Source organism: Arachis hypogaea, chromosome 20 (genome assembly GCF_003086295.3).
Source record: "Arachis hypogaea cultivar Tifrunner chromosome 20, arahy.Tifrunner.gnm2.J5K5, whole genome shotgun sequence".
NCBI classification, from domain to species: Eukaryota; Viridiplantae; Streptophyta; class Magnoliopsida; order Fabales; family Fabaceae; genus Arachis; species Arachis hypogaea.
The window spans coordinates 100,799,341-100,816,062 of NC_092055.1; the positions used below are offsets into that span (position 1 = coordinate 100,799,341).

The 16,722-nt window shown below is 40.1% G+C and overlaps 1 non-coding gene across 1 annotated transcript; it reads right to left on the reverse strand.

Annotated features, from left to right (window-relative positions):
- Window positions 1–2,013: 2,013 nt before the first annotated feature.
- On the reverse strand, window positions 2,014–2,121 carry LOC112788424 (small nucleolar RNA R71). The gene has a single exon (XR_003195788.1). It is a non-coding gene; the product is annotated as a small nucleolar RNA R71 (small nucleolar RNA).
- Window positions 2,122–16,722: the final 14,601 nt, after the last annotated feature.

A 16,722-nucleotide genomic window follows, 5' to 3' on the forward strand; every position in this document is an offset into this window, starting at 1 on the left:
TTGATTGGAGCTTTAGACTAAAGAGCATAAGATTCCTGAAATTCATATTAAAAATTTTGGAATCCTTATTTTTCTTTTTCACATTAATTTTCGAAAAATCAAAAAAAAAATCATAAAATCATAAAAATAAAAAATATTTCATGTTTCTTGTTTGAGTCTTGAGTCAAGTTGAAAGTTTGGTGTCAATTGCATACTCATCTTGCATTTTTTGAAAAATTCATGCATTCATAGTGTTCTTCATGATCTTCAAGTTGTTCTTGGTAAGTCTTCTTGTTTGATCTTGATGTTTTCATGTTTTGTGTCTTTTCTTGTTTTTCATATGCATTCTTGCATTCATAGTGTCTATACATGAAAAATTTTTAAGTTTGGTGTCATACATGTTTTCTTTGCATTAAAAATTTTTTAAAAATATGTTCTTGATGTTCATCATGATCTTCATAGTGTTCTTGGTGTTCATCTTGACATTCATAGCATTCTTGCATGCATTCATTGTTTTGATCTAAAATTTCCATGCATTGAGCATTTTTAGTGTTTTTCTCTATCATCATAAAAATTCAAAAATAAAAAAATATCTTTCCTTTTTTTCTCTCATAAATTTTGAAAATTAGATTTGACTTTTTCAAAAATTTTTAAAATCTAGTTGTTTTCATGAGTCAAATCAAATTTTCAAATCTTATCTTTTTCAAAATCTTTTTCAAAAATCAAATCTTTTTCACTTTTCTTAGTTATTTTCGAAAATTTTAAAAATATTTTTCAAAAATATTTTTCTTATCTTTATCTCCTAATTTTCGAAAATAACATCATCAATTAATGTTTTGATTCAAAAATTTCAAGTTTGTTACTTGCTTGTTAAGAAAGATTCAAACTTTGAGTTCTAGAATCATATATTATGATTTCTTGTGAATCAAGTCATTAATTGTGATTTTAAAAATCAAATCTTTTTTAAAACTAATTTCAATCATATCTTTTCAAAAATATCTCTTTATCTTATCTTTTTCAAAATTTGATTTTAAAATATCCTTTCTAACTTCTTATCTTCTTATCTTTTCAAAATTGATTTTCAAATTTGTTTCAACTAACTAACTAACTTTTTGTTTGTTTCTTATCTTTTTCAAAACTACCTAACTAACTTCCTCTCTCTCTAATTTTCGAAAATATCTTCCCTCTTTTTCAAAATTTTTTTTAATTAACTAATTATTTTAATTTTTTATTTTAATTTTCAAAAATTACTAACCTTTTTCAAAAACTATTCTCGAAAATCACTAACTCTTTTTCAAAAATAATTTTTGAAAATTCTCCTTCTCTCTCATCTCCTTCTATTCATTTATTCATCTACTAACACTTCATCTCACCAAAAATCCGAACCCTCTTTCTCTGAGTTCAGATTTTTCTTTTTCTTTTCTTCTACTCACACAGGGACCTCTATACTGTGGTAAAAAGGATCCCTATTATTATTATTTTTCTGTTCCCTCTTTTTCATATGAACAGGAGCAAAGACAAGAATATTCTTGTTGAAGTAGATCCAGAACCTGAAAGGACTCTGAAGAGGAAACTAAGAGAAGCTAAATTACAACAATCCAGCAAGCATCTTTCAGAAAATTTCGAACAAGAAGAGGAGATGGCAGCCGAAAATAATAATAATGCAAGGAGGATGCTTGTGACTTTACTGCATCTAATTCCAATTTACATGGAAGAAGCATCTCCATTCCTGCCATTGGAGCAAACAATTTTGAGCTGAAACCTCAATTAGTTTCTCTGATGCAGTAGAACTGCAAGTTTCATGGACTTCCATCTGAAGATCCTTTTCAGTTCTTAACTGAATTCTTGCAGATATGTGATACTGTTAAGACTAATGGAGTAGATCCTGAAGTCTACAAGCTCATGCTTTTCCCTTTTGCTGTGAGAGACAGAGCTAGAATATGGTTGGACTCTCAACCTAAGGATAGCCTGAACTCTTGGGATAAGTTGGTCAAGGCTTTCTTAGCCAAGTTCTTTCCTCCTCAAAAGCTGAGTAAGCTTAGAGTGGATGTTCAGACCTTCAGACAGAAAGAAGGTGAATCCTTCTATGAAGCTTGGGAGAGATACAAAGGACTGACCAAAAAGTGTCCTTCTGACATGCTTTCAGAATAGACCATCCTGGATATATTCTATGATGGTCTATCTGAATTGGCTAAAATGTCATTGGATACTTCTGTAGGTGGATCCATTCACTTAAAAAAATGCCTGCAGAAGCTCAAGAACTCATTGACATGGTTGCTAATAACCAGTTCATGTACACTTCTGAGAGGAATCCTGTGAGTAATGGGACGCCTATGAAGAAGGGAGTTCTTGAAATTGATACTCTGAATGCCATATTGGCTCAGAATAAAATATTGACTTAGCAAGTCAATGTGATTTCTCAAGAGTTTGAATAGAATACAAGATGCATCCAACAGTACTCAAGAGGCATCTTCTGAAGAAGAAGCTTATGATCCTGAGAATCCTGCAATAGCAGAGGTAAATTACTCAGGTGAACCTTATGGAAACACCTATAATCCATCATGGAGAAATCATCCAAATCTCTCATGGAAGGATCAACAAAAGCCTCAACAAGGCTTTAATAATGGTGGAAGATACAGGTTTAGCAATAGCAAGCCTTTTCCATCATCCACTCAGCAACAGACAGAGAACTCTGAACAAAATACCTCTAATTTAGCAAACTTAGTCTCTGATCTATCCAAGGCCACTGTAAGTTTAATGAATGAAACAAGGTCTTCCATTAGAAATTTGGAAGCACAAGTGGGCCAGCTGAGTAAAAGGATCACTGAAATCCCTCCTAGTACTCTCCCAAGCAATACAGAAGAAAATCCAAAAGGAGAGTGCAAGGCCATTGAATTAATTACTATGGCCGAACCTGTAAGGGAGGGAGAGGACGTGAATCCCAAGGAGGAAGACCTCCTGGGACGTCCAGTGATCAATAAGGAGTTTTCCTCTGAGGAACCAAAGGAATCTGAGACTCATCTAGAGACTATAGAGATTCTATTGAACCTCCTTATGCCATTCATGAGCTCTAATGAGTATTCCTCTTCTGAAGAGAATGAGGATGTTACTGAAGAGCAAGTTACCAAGTACCTTGGTGCAATCATGAAGCTGAATGCCAAATTATTTGGTATTGAGACTTGGGAAGATGAACCTCCCTTGTTCACTAATGAATTGAGTGATCTGGATCAACTGACATTGCCTCAGAAGAAACAGGATCCTGGAAAGTTATTAATACCTTGTACCATAGGCACCATGACCTTTGAGAAGGCTCTGTGTGACCTTGGGTCAGGAATAAACCTCATGCCACTCTCTATAATAGAGAAACTGGGAATCTATGGGGTGCAAGCCACTAAAATCTCAGTAGAGATGGCAGACAATTCAAGAAAACAGGCTTATGGACAAGTAGAGGACGTGTTAGTAAAGGTTGAAGGCCTTTACATCCCTGCTGATTTCATAGTCCTAGATACTGGGAAGGATGAGGATGAATTCATCATCCTTGGAAGACCCTTCCTAGCCATAGCAAGAGCTGTAATTGATGTGGACGGAGGAGAATTGATCCTTCAATTCAATGAGGACAACCTTGTGTTTAAAACTCAAGGATCTCTCTGTACCCATGGAGAGGAAGCACAGTAAGCTTCTCTCATTACAGAGTCAACCAGAGCCCCCACAGTCAAACTCTAAGTTTGGTGTTGTGAGGCCACAACCAAACTCTAAGTTTGGTGTTGAACTCCTATATCCAAACTCTAAGTTTGGTGTTGGGGAGTCTCAACAATGCTCTGAACATCTGTGAGGCTCCATGAGAGCCCACTGTCAAGCTATTGACATTAAAGAAGTGCTTGTTGGGAGGCAACCCAATTTTTATCTATTTTTATTTTTCTGGTTCTTTCATGTTTTATTAGGTTCATGATCATGTGGAGTCACAAAATAAATATAAAAATTGAAAACGGAATCAAAAATAGCAGAAGAAAAATCACACCCTGGAGGAAGACCTTACTGGCGTTTAAACGTCAGTAAGAAGCATCTGGCTGGCGTTCAACGCCAGAACAGAGCATGGTTCTGGCGCTGAATGCCCAAAATGGGCAGCATCTAGGCGTTTGAACACCAGAATTGCACCCTGGAGAAGAGCTGGCGCTGAACGCCCAGAACAAGCATGGTTCTGGCGTTCAACGCCAGAAATGGGCAACAAATGGGCGTTCAACGCCCAAAACAAGCACCAATCTGGCGCTGAACGCCCAGAGTTATGTGCAAGGGCATTTTGCATGCCTAATTTGGTGTAAAGTTGTAAATCCTTGAACACCTCAGGATCTGTGGACCCCACAAGATCACCTCAGGATCTGTGGACCCCACAGGATCCCCACTTACCTCCACTCACTTCTTCTCACCCCTCTTTCACACAATCCCATAAACACTCTTCCCCAAAACTCTTCACCAATCACCTCAATCTCTCTTCCCTCTCACCACTTCACCACTCACATCCATCCACTCTTCCCCATAAACCTACCTCATAAACTCCACCTACCTTCAAAATTCAAAATCAATTTCCCACCCAAACCCACCCTATATGGCCGAACCTTACCCCCCCTCCCTTCCCTATATAAAGCCCTCCATTCTTCCTCATTTTTACACAACACAACCCTCTCTTCCCCTTCTTAGCCGAATACATCCCTCTCCCCCTCTCCTCCGTATTTTCTTCTTCTTCGTCTATTCTTTCTTCTCTTGCTCGAGGGCGAGCAATATTCTAAGTTTGGTGTGGTAAAAGCATAAGCTTTTTGTTTTTCCATTACCATTGATGGCACCTAAGACCGGAGAATCCTCTAGAAAAGGGAAAGGGAAGACAAAAGCTTCCACCTCCGAGTCATGGGAGATGGAAATATTCATCTCCAAAGCTCATCAAGACCACTTCTATGATGTTGTGGCCAAGAAGAAGGTGATCCCCGAGGTCCCTTTCAAGCTCAAGAAGAATGAGTATCCGGAGATCCGACATGAAATCCAAAGAAGAGGTTGGGAAGTTCTAACAAAACCCATCCAACAAGTCGGCATCCTAATGGTTCAAGAGTTCTATGCCAATGCATGGATCACTAGGAACCATGATCAAAGTAAGAACATGGACCTAAAGAATTATATTACAATGGTTCGGGGGAAATACTTAGATTTTAGTCCGGAAAATGTGAGGTTGGCATTTAACTTGCCTATGATGCAAGGAGATGCACGCCCCTACACTAGAAGGGTCAACTTTAATCAAAGGTTGGACCAAGTCCTCATGGACATATGTGTGGAAGGAGCTCAATGGAAAATTGACTCCAAAGGCAAGCCGGTTCAACTAAGAAGACTGGACCTCAAGCCTGTAGCTAGAGGATGGTTGGAGTTCATCCAACGCTCCATCATCCCCACTAGCAACCGATCTAAAGTTACTGTGGATCGGGCCATCATGATTCATAGCATCATGATTGGAGAGGAAGTAGAAGTTCATGAAGTTATCTCCCTTGAACTCTACAAAATAACCGAAAAGTCCTCCCCCATGGCAAGGCTAGCTTTTCCTCATCTTATTTGCCATCTATGTTACTCAGCTGGAGCTTTCATAGAAGGAGACATTCCCATTGAGGAAGAGAAGCCCATCACTAAGAAAAGGATGGAGCAAGCAAGAGAGCCCATTCATGGAGCTCAAGAGGCGCATGAAGCTTATCACCATGAGACCCCGGAGATGCCTCAAATGCATTTTCCTCCACAAAACTATTGGGAGCAAATCAACACCTCCCTAGGAGAATTAAGTTCCAACATGGGACAATTAAGGGTGGAACATCAAGAGCACTCCATCATCCTTCATGAAATAAGAGAAGATCAAAAAGCAATGAGGGAGGAGCAACAAAGACAAGGAAGAGACATAGAAGAGCTCAAGGACATCATTGGTTCCTCAAGGAGAAAACGTCACCATCACTAAGGTGGACTCATTCCTTGTTCTTGCATTCTCTGTTTTTCGTTTTCTCTATGTTAAGTGCTTATCTATGTTTGTGTCTTATTACACGATCATTAGTATTTAGTAACTATGTCTTAAAGTTATGAATGTCCTATGAATCCATCACCACTCTTAAATGAAAACTGTTTTAATTCAAAAGAACAAGAAGTACATGAGTTTCGAATTTATCCTTGAACTTAGTTTAATTATATTGATGTGGTGACAATGCTTCTTGTTTTCTGAATGAATGCTTGAACAGTGCATATGTCTTTTGAAGTTGTTGTTTAAGAATGTTAAATATGTTGGCTCTTGAAAGAATGATGACAAGGCGACATGTTATTTGATAATCTAAAAAATCATAAAAAAATGATTCTTGAAGCAAGAAAAAGCAGCAAAGAACAAAGCTTGCAGAAAAAAAATAGGCGAAAAAAAAAGTATAAAAAGCAAGCAGAAAAAGCCAAAAGCTCTTAAAACCAAGAGGCAAGAGCAAAAAGCCAATAATCCTTAAAACCAAAAGGCAAGGGTAAATAAAAAGGATCCCAAGGCTTTAAGCATCAGTGGATAGGAGGGCCTAAAGGAATAAAATCCTGGCCTAAGCGGCTAAACCAAGCTGTCCCTAACCATGTGCTTGTGGCGTGAAGGTGTCAAGTGAAAACTTGAGACTGAGCGGTTAAAGTCAAGGTCCAAAGCAAAAAGAGAGTGTGCTTAAGAACCCTGGACACCTCTAATTGGGGACTTTAGCAAAGCTGAGTCACAATCTGAAAAGGTTCACCCAATTATGTGTCTGTGGCATTTATGTATCCGGTGGTAATACTGGAAAACAAAGTGCTTAGGGCCACGGCCAAGACTCATAAAATAGCTGTGTTCAAGAATCATCATACTGAACTAGGAGAATCAATAACACTATCTGAACTCTGAGTTCCTATAGATGCCAATCATTCTGAACTTCAATGGATAAAGCGAGATGCCAAAACTATTCAAGAGGCAAAAAGCTACAAGTCCCGCTCATTTAATTGGAGCTATGTTTCATTGATAGTTTGGAATTTATAGTATATTCTCTTCTTTTTATCCTATTTGATTTTCAGTTGCTTGGGGACAAGCAACAATTTAAGTTTGGTGTTGTGATGAGCGGATAATTTATACGCTTTTTGGCATTGTTTTTAGTATGTTTTTAGTAGAATCTAGTTACTTTTAGGGATGTTTTCATTAGTTTTTATGTTAAATTCACATTTCTGGACTTTACTATGAATTTGTGTATTTTTCTGTGATTTCAGGTATTTTCTGGCTGAAATTGAGGGACTTGAGCAAAAATCAGATTTAGAGGTTGAAGAAGGACTGCTGATGCTGTTGGATTCTGACCTTCCTACACTCAAAGTGGATTTTCTGGAGCTATAGAACTCAAAATGGCGCTCTTCCAATTGCGTTGGAAATTAGACATCCATGGCTTTCCAGCAATATATAATAGTCCATACTTTGGCCGGGTTTAGACGACGTAAAAGGGCAATGAATGCCAGTTCTACGCTGCTGTCTAGAGTTAAACGCCAGAAACAAGTCACAAACCAGAGTTGAACGCCAGAAATACGTTACAACCTGGCGTTCAACTCCAGAAAGAGCCTCTGCACGTGTAACATTCAAGCTCAGCCCAAGCACACACCAAGTGGGTCCCGGAAGTGGATTTATGCATCAATTACTTACTTCTGTAAACCCTAGTAACTAGTTTAGTATAAATAAGACTTTTTACTATTGTATTTGACATCTTTGGATTATCTTATGATCTTTTGATCATCTTGGGACGTCTGGTTCTTAGATCATGGGGGCTGGCCTCTCGGCCATGCCTGGACCTTCATCACTTATGTATTTTCAACAGTAGAGTTTCTGCACTCCATAGATTAAGGTGTGGAGCTCTGCTGTTCCTCAAAGATTAATGCAAAGTACTACTGTTTTTCTATTCAATTCAACTTATTCCGCTTCTAAGATATTCATTCGCACTTCAACCTGAATGTGATGAACGTGACAATCATCATCATTCCCTATGAACGTATGCCTGACAACCACTTCTGTTCTACCTTAGATTGAATGAGTATCTCTTGGATCTCTTAATCAGAATCTTCGTGGTATAAGCTAGATTGATGGCGGCATTCATGAGAGTCCGGAAAGTCTAAACCTTGTCTGTGGTATTCCGAGTAGGACTCTGGGATTGAATGACTGTGACAAACTTCAAACTCGCGAGTGCTGGGCGTAGTGACAGACGCAAAAGGAGGGTGAATCCTATTCCAGTATGATCGAGAACCTCAGATGATTAGCCGTGCTGTGACAGAGCATTTGGACCATTTTCACAAGATGATGGGATGCAGCTATTGACAAGGGTGATGCCTCCAGACGATTAGCCATGCAGTGACAGCGCATCGGACCATTTTCCAGAGAGGATAAAAAGTAGCCATTGACAACGGTGATGTCCTTACATAAAGCCAGCCATAGAAAGGAGTAGGTGATAAACCCATATTTCATGACTTCTTTTGTGCTTAATTTGAGTGATTTATACAATCCTTCACCTACTTATTCACATTAATTGCATGGTTTTACTTTCCCTTCCTTATTATGTCATATTGTGAAAAACATGTTTCCTAAGCTTTAAAAATTAATTATTTTAATTACCTTTATTTCCATTCGATGCCGTGATTAGTGTGTCGAGTAGTTTCAGATTTTCTAAGGCAAAATGACTTAAAGGATGGAAAAGGAAACATACAAAAATGGAAGGATAAAGCAAGACGGAGCTTTAAGGAAACTGGTATCCACGCGATCGCATGGATGACGCGATCGCGTGCCAAGCACGAATCAGCAGCGATGCGGCCGCATGACTGACGCGACCGCGCGCCTTAAGTAGAATGAACATGACGCGGTCGCATGACTGACGTGACCGCGTGGAAAGAAAAAGCTCCAGATGACGCGACCGCGTGACCCACGCGGACGCGTGACAAAGGCCACGTATCAGAATTTACAAAATATGCCCCAGCGAATTCTGAAGCCCTTTTTGGCCCAGATCTAAGTACAGACAGCATAGACCAGAGGTTATAAAGAGTGAGAATGCATCCATTCAAAAGAGAGCTCGCATAATTTTAGTTTTCAATGATTTAGATTTAGTTGAGAGGGAGTCTTCTCCTCTCTCTCTTTTAGGATTTAGGATTTCTTCTTGTTTTAAGAGTGACTCTCAATCCAGGTTTTATATTTCTTTATTTTAAACTTCCCTTTTACTCTATTTATTTATTTCAGTATCTGAGTTGGCTATTTACCTTTATAATTGGATCTATTCATTCTTTCATGTTACAGACAGTTATTTGAATTAATGATATTTGAGGTATTTTCAGTTTATGATTGTTCTCTTTGATTTAAGTTATCATTGCTTCCTATCTAAGGACATTTTTATTATTTCAGCAATTTTACTTTTTTTCCCCTTTTGGTCCTGGTTAAGAATTCAGTAACTCAACAGTTATTAAACTCAACGTAATTGATAATCGTTATCTTGCTAATTGAGCTGAACTTAAATAATCCCAACCTTTTCTTAGGAAATAATTAGGATTCAAAAGTCAATTTAATTAGTCCCTTGACTTTTCTTTGCCCTGGTAAAGGTTGACCAAGTGGAGTTTAGATTCAACTTTCATTATAGTTGAGAGAGATAACTAAGTTGGACCTCTAATTTCCCTTATCTTGCCAAAAGTTATTTTACAGTTATTATTTATTTTTAATTGCCATTTAATTCACTTGTCATTTAAATTACTTGCTTCTCACCTTCTAAACCCCGATTACAACCTTTATAACCAATAATAAGAACATACTTCCTCGCAGTTCTTTGAGAAGACGACCCGAGGTTTGAATACTCGGTTAACAATTTTTAAGGGGTTTGTTACTTGTGACACCCAAAACGTTTGTATGAAAGGACTTTTGAAGGTTTAGAAACTATACTTGCAACGAGGATTTATCCGCAAATTTCTAGACCACGCAAAAGTTCTCTCGTCAAAATGGCGCCGTTGCCGGGGAACTGCTAACGTGTGCCTTATTATTGGTTATTGTAAATATTTTTCTTTTGCTTGTTTATTTATTTTTGTTTTTCCTCTTTATCTTTATTTGCTACTATGAACTCTCACCCCTCTTGCTTTGAGTTTGGTTCTAATATTGTTAAAGGAAATAGAAGTTACAGCAGGAATGTGCATCAGGGTCAGACCAATCAAGGATGGATGGAACCAAGATGATCTAATCAACCCTTTAGGCAGCAACACCCTCCGAGATATCCTAGACAAAGACCATTCTACCGTGCATGCCCAGCTGAAAGACATGGTGGACAACCTTGTAACTACCAACAAGCCCCACCCCGTGCATATGAACCATCCTTTCAACATAACCTTGAACCACCACACTCACAAGCTTCTCTTCACCATTCGCCATCATATGATCCTTCTTTACCCCAATACCAATCCAATCGTTCCCAATCATCACCACTTTCCTTTGTATCATGTCCAAGTCCGGCAAACCGCGAAGCAGAGGATCGCCTAAAAAAACAGTAATTAAATTTCAAACAACCATTCAACAACTGGAGCAAGTACTAATTCAATGGGCCACTAGGCGCTCAAATATACAAGGATCAACCACAGCTCCATGTGGATAGCCCGATGAAGAGCGTAGCATGAAAGAAATACTAGAGACTCCAGTGGACAAGACAGAGAATGAATTCGTACTAGAACAAGTGGAAGAAGCTGTCATTGTTCAAGAAGAAGATTTGGTTAAAGATCTAGGAGATGCTGAGCTTCCTTGGGAATCCAGAATTGAGGAAAACTCCGTCCAAGATGCTACAGTTGATGCTAAGGAGGATACCGTACAATCTCCAAGGCAAGTCGTTTACGAAGAATCATACGGAATAATCCAAGAAGCAAATTTCCTTGATGATGATAGTCACAAGTCTAGTTCTCCTAGTGATGAACTTGCATTCGCAAGTGAATTCTCTGAGATCGAAGAATTTTCCCCAAGTGAATATGAAGATGATGCGGAGGTAGATTTCTCTCAACCTCCAATCTATGACTCGAGTGATAAGGAAGACATAGAAGACTTTGACCAGGATACAGATACAATTGAAGATCTTTGCAAGGAAGTGGAAGAATTCACAGAAGAGCACAAGGAAACGGAACTTGCAGAACCACCAAAAACACCTATCCCAAGGCCATTACCACCTAATACAAGCTTCAAGTGGGTACAATCCTTAACTTATAATTTTACTTATTCACTTGAATATGGTTTGCCCGAAACAGAGGGCCAACTTAGACCTCTCTGCGGCTTTAAGAGTAAAAGGGAATTGGCTCGTACTCAAAACTGGTGCACCAGGTTCAATAAGGTTCCACGCTTCACCTCAAAGTACACAGATTGGTATCATGCTCAATTGCATGGATCACGGAGAACGTTTGGTCACCACGGTGAGATTCTACTTTTTAACCCGCCCGAATGGAAACTTACAAATCAAAACGGAGGCAGATCTAAAAACACAGCTTGGGATCATGGATTATATTCTGATATTCGTCATCCCGGGAGGCTGAATATCTGTTTGAAGCTGCTCAGAAGCTTTACATGCCTAGTTTGGGACCCCGGAGGCTATTGGCATTCCAAGCATTGGTGGAAATTTTTGGACGAATTTAAACATAAGCCACCATAACAGGATACTCTTCCAATGTCCAACTTAAGGACTTTAACTAAAAGTGCTAGGTGGGAGACAACCCACCATGGTATGGTCGCTTCTTTCTCAATCTATTTCTTGTTTATTGTTTTCAATTTACCTTTTTTTATTTTATTTTAAAATTAACCTGGAATCATGCATAGCATTCATGTTAATCACTGCATCCTGCAATTTTCAGTTTAAAAAAAAAGCGTTGCACGACGCGACCGCATGCCCCATGCGATCGCGTCATATCGCGAAAAACACCACCCATGCGACCGCGTGACCCACGCGGCCGCGTGATATATATATCGGCGTAAGGATCCAACAAACAGAAAGTTGGGCTGGAATCGTGCGGCTCTTGTGCGTTTCGCACAAATTGGTCTACGCGATCGCATGCCCATGCGATCGCGTCACTTACCCAATACCAATCCCACGCGACCGCGTGAGCGACGCGATCGCGTCGCATGGATTGCATATCACCCCAAAAAGAGACAGAGAGTTGCGCTGAAACGGCGCTGGAGTCGTGCGTTTAGCACAAATTCCAGTGACGCGATCGCGCGACCCACGCGATCGTGTCACCCCTCTTTCCCCCCTCTCATGCGATCGCGCGACCCACGCGATCGCGTCTCCCCCATCTTCAGGATTCGAAAATATAACCCCCAGCCACGCGAACCCTATTAGTCGCGCAGCCCCCCTTCACCCCCAACCCTCTTCTCCTTCTCTATTCTTCTTCCCCCCAGCCACCACGCCACCACCCCGACGCCGCCGCCGCCCAGACGCCGCCGCCGTACCACCCCCCTCCCCTTCTCTCTTCTTCCTTCTTCCTCTCTCCTCCCCTCTCCACCACAGCCACCTCCGCGAGCACCGCCCAGCCACCGCCGGCCATCCAGCCGCACCCCCTTCTCCGCCATCCACCCCCTTCAGCCAGCAACAACCACCGCCCTCCCTTCCCCTATCCTCTCCCTCTCTCACTAACCCTAATACCTCCCTCCGCCACTGCCCCCTCAGCCGCCACCGCGACGCCGTGCACCACCACCACGTCGGACGCCGCCGCAGCCACCTTCTTCCCTGTTCCACCCCTTCTGCTTACCAGGTTCCGCAACATGCAACCCTTTTTATCCGTTCGTCACTTTTCTGTATTTTTTATTCTGTTTATGTTCATGATTAGGATAGCTAGACTTGCATGTTGTAGTGGATTTTTAGGTTGTTAGGTAGCTTAGGCTGTGGTTAGTGGATCTAGGTCTGTTTACTTGTACTGCTCTTACCTCTGTTTTATCCTATGTGCAAATCTATTGCTGCTATAATCATGATTCATATGCTGCTTTCTTGTATGTTGCTGCTGTTTACATTGAGTTTTTATGTTTATTTTATATCTATGTACATGCAGCTTGATTTCTTTTAATTCATATGAACTGATATGATTGCTGTTTATTTTCCGGGACAATCCAATTTTAGCCGGAATGCTGCCCAAATTTTTTGAAAATTGTTTTCATTCTTGTTTTGGTTTGGCAACTCTGTTTTACTCTGCTTCCCCCAAACCATTTCATGAATGCTAGGGCCACTTTCTTATCCTCTTTGATTTCCTGGTTCATAACCTGCATTTGTGATTCACTGATTCCAATTTCTGATTTCTTTATTTCTATTCGAATCAGCATCACCCTGTTTATTCGATTATGAGTACTTCTATTCTTACCTGTGAATCCTTGTTATTTGGAATTTTTTCTATGCCACTTACTTTCCTAACTCACTAATTTTAATTTACTAATTTCTTTTTACCATATTAACCCTCTTGATCTCTTTTCTGATTACTTTCACTTCCTCTAACTTTCTCACTATGGCATATTGATTTTTTTTCTTTTCATCTAACATTAATTCAATCACATTTCAATTACTCATTTTTCTTATTCTATTTCTCCCTTACCTCTTTGAGTTTCCTTTGTTTAAATTGCCTATTTGCTTTCTATTTTATCCATTTCCTGGTTTTCTATTTTTTAGGATGTCTGCCTCACAAAGGAAAGGCAAAGGCAAGGCTACTGGCAAGCGCAAGAGAGGAGATTCCTCCTAGTCCATCATTGCTCTAATGCACGATTCCTCATGGCGGGAGAAGAACTTCACACAGCAGGAAAAAGCTGACCAGCTGCTCCCTTTGACTGATCCTATAAAATTTGCAAACCGGTACTGTGAGCTGAAGTACCCAACTTTTGCAAACTCCAAAAATCTATACCTGGAACGTACCTTAAAGATTCCAGAAGCCCTCCAGCAATACACCACTGAGCAAATCAAGCAAAGGGGCTGGTTCTTTCTGGAGAGACCACTGACAGAGGTCAATGCATCTTGGGTACGAGAATTCTATTGCAACTACTACCTTACTACCATAGATGCAGTGAACCTGAGGGGAAAGCAAATTCTGGTCACTGAGGAGGCCATAGAGACCATTCTCCAGCTCCCAGCCAAGTCCGATAAGCCAGATGGTTATGCACAGGCTGAGGAGGACATGGGCCAGATGCGATTTGATTGGGATGCTGTGAAGGCACGGATAGCTCTCGACCCTGCTGTTCCTTGGGAGATGGGTCAGGACACCACTATGCATAGAGGGATCAAGAGAGTGTACTTCAATGATGAGGCTCGGCTATGGCATCAGATCTTGAGCAACTATGTGATGCCGAGTACTCATGAGACTGAGATCCCGGCTGCCATGATCACCCTCCTCTGGTGTGTACTGGAGGGTAAGGACCTGTACTTGCCTCGTTTTATCCGGCATTATATGGCCAGGGTCTACGTCCGAGGCACCCTCCCCTTTCCTTATCTGGTTACACAGCTAGGCCGTCAGGCTGATGTACCTTGGGAGGATGCCGATGTGCGACTACCAGCAGCGGACTGCAGGAACATCATCCCTCACAACAGGAACTTCCTTGCTTTGGGCTACAGACCACCACCTGTCTCTGCTACTGATGAGATAGCCCCTCCGTCTGTTGGACCCTCTTCATCCACAGCTGCCCCTGCTGCCACCACTGCACCTCCACCCGCCTCTGAGCCGGTTTATCGCCTCGTGCACCGTCTATTCCGCCAGCTTGATCAGATGGAGCGCCGTAATAGGCGCCGGTATGAGAGATTGGAGCACCGCAGTAGGCGACGCTATTCCCATCTGAAGCTGATGATCAGACAGGGCGCCGACATCCCCTCCGAGCCCGACACACCATCAGAGCCATCAGAGGAGGAGGAGGATGAGCACGAGGAGGAGCCTCATTCCTAGGCGGAGACTCATCAGCAGGCAGGCACAGAGCACGCTACACCACAGCAGGAGGCACCACATCAGCTTGAAGCTGCAGATCCGGAGATCCCGATCCAGTCAGTCCCCCCTCTACAGCAGCCAGACTCTCAGCCCACCACCGCCACAGAGACCCCAGCTACCATCCCTACCAGTGATGACACTCCTTCACACCCGGCTTGATTGAGCATCGGGGACGATGCTTCATTTTATGTGTGGGGAGGTCGCCATCTCTGGCGTTTATTTTGGTGAACTACTACATACTTTTTCTTTTATTTTGGATATTTTTCTGTATTTTTCTCTTTTTCTTTTATTGTTATTTTTTGAGTACTTATACATTGCTACTTGTGTATTTTACTCTATTTTCTGCATTTTGCAATTTTTGTTCATATTTTAGTTATTTAGTTCATTTTAGTTATTTAGTTTAGTTTGCAATTCTAACTTATTAGTGGATCAATTAGTATAGTTTACCCTTTTTACATAAGATAGCTTAATTATAGCTTAGTTTAAATTGACAAATATAAAAAAAAAAAGAGTAAGCTAGGAACTTGAACATAATAGATTTAGATCCATAAAACCTTGTATATATAGCATTACATGATGTAGTTAAACTGACAACATTTCATCAAGGAGAAACATTAAAACTTCAAAGGCTACCCTAAATTACTTTTTAAGAGAATAATGAGAATTTTTAACTAAACCTGCATGACATACATAAGTGATAAATGATTTTTCAGCTAGAGAACACACAGCCTGTGAGTCTTGAGCTTAAATTGTATGGTTGCATTCGAACCATAATTTCATTTCTGTGTGTTACATTTCTTTTTATTCTGATGTTCTTTCCTTTGCTTTAATCTATATGTCCAATTATAGAATATAGAATAGATACATACCAAGAGAATGATTGAGGCCATCATTTGATTTTAGCTCACTTACCCCAAATTAACCTACCTTTTACATCACCCTTGTTAGCCCCCTTGAGCCTTTTAAAACCCCTTTATTCTATTTAGCCAAATTACTAGCCTTAAGCAGAAAAACAAAAGAAAATCCCAAGTGAATCCTTGGTTAGCTTAAGATAGAAAATCCTTAATAGAGTTAAATGTGGGAAACCTTTTGGGAACATGGATGATAGAAACAAAAGGTAGAAAAATTAAAAGAAATAAAATAAATTTGGGAAGCATGTTCATGAGAAAATCAAAGTGCTTCAATTGCCATGTGTATTCAAAAAAAAAAAAAAGGGTTAGTTTTCAAGCATGTAAATAAGGGGGTACAAAAAAAGAACTCCCCAATGCAAAATAAAAAGCAATGCACATGGGATAAAAACAAGAATTGAAACATGAGCATGTGACATCAAAAGCGAGAAAATAGGGAGAATAGGTAAAGAAGCATTGTTTTACTAAGTATGTATGTTAGGTGAGAACTTAGTCTAATTAAGGATTCACTTATTAGCTCACTTAGCCTTATACATATATCCTTACCCTTTGCCTTGACCCCATTACAACCTTAATTAAAGACCTCATGAGTTTTGGTATGACTATGTTCTATAATTGTTGATTGGTTAGACGAAAAACAAAGTTATAGAAAGGAAGAATAAAAAGAAGAATAGAGTGATTAACCCAATAAACACTGAGTGATTAGAGAGAAAACACAAAATCCAGTGAGGGTTCAAAAGCTCATTAACATTTATCTCTGATTGTCTTGCAAGTTTTTTTTTTCTCATCTCATTTGCAAAAACATGCTTTATTATTTGAGGGTTAGCTATATATATATATATATCTCCTT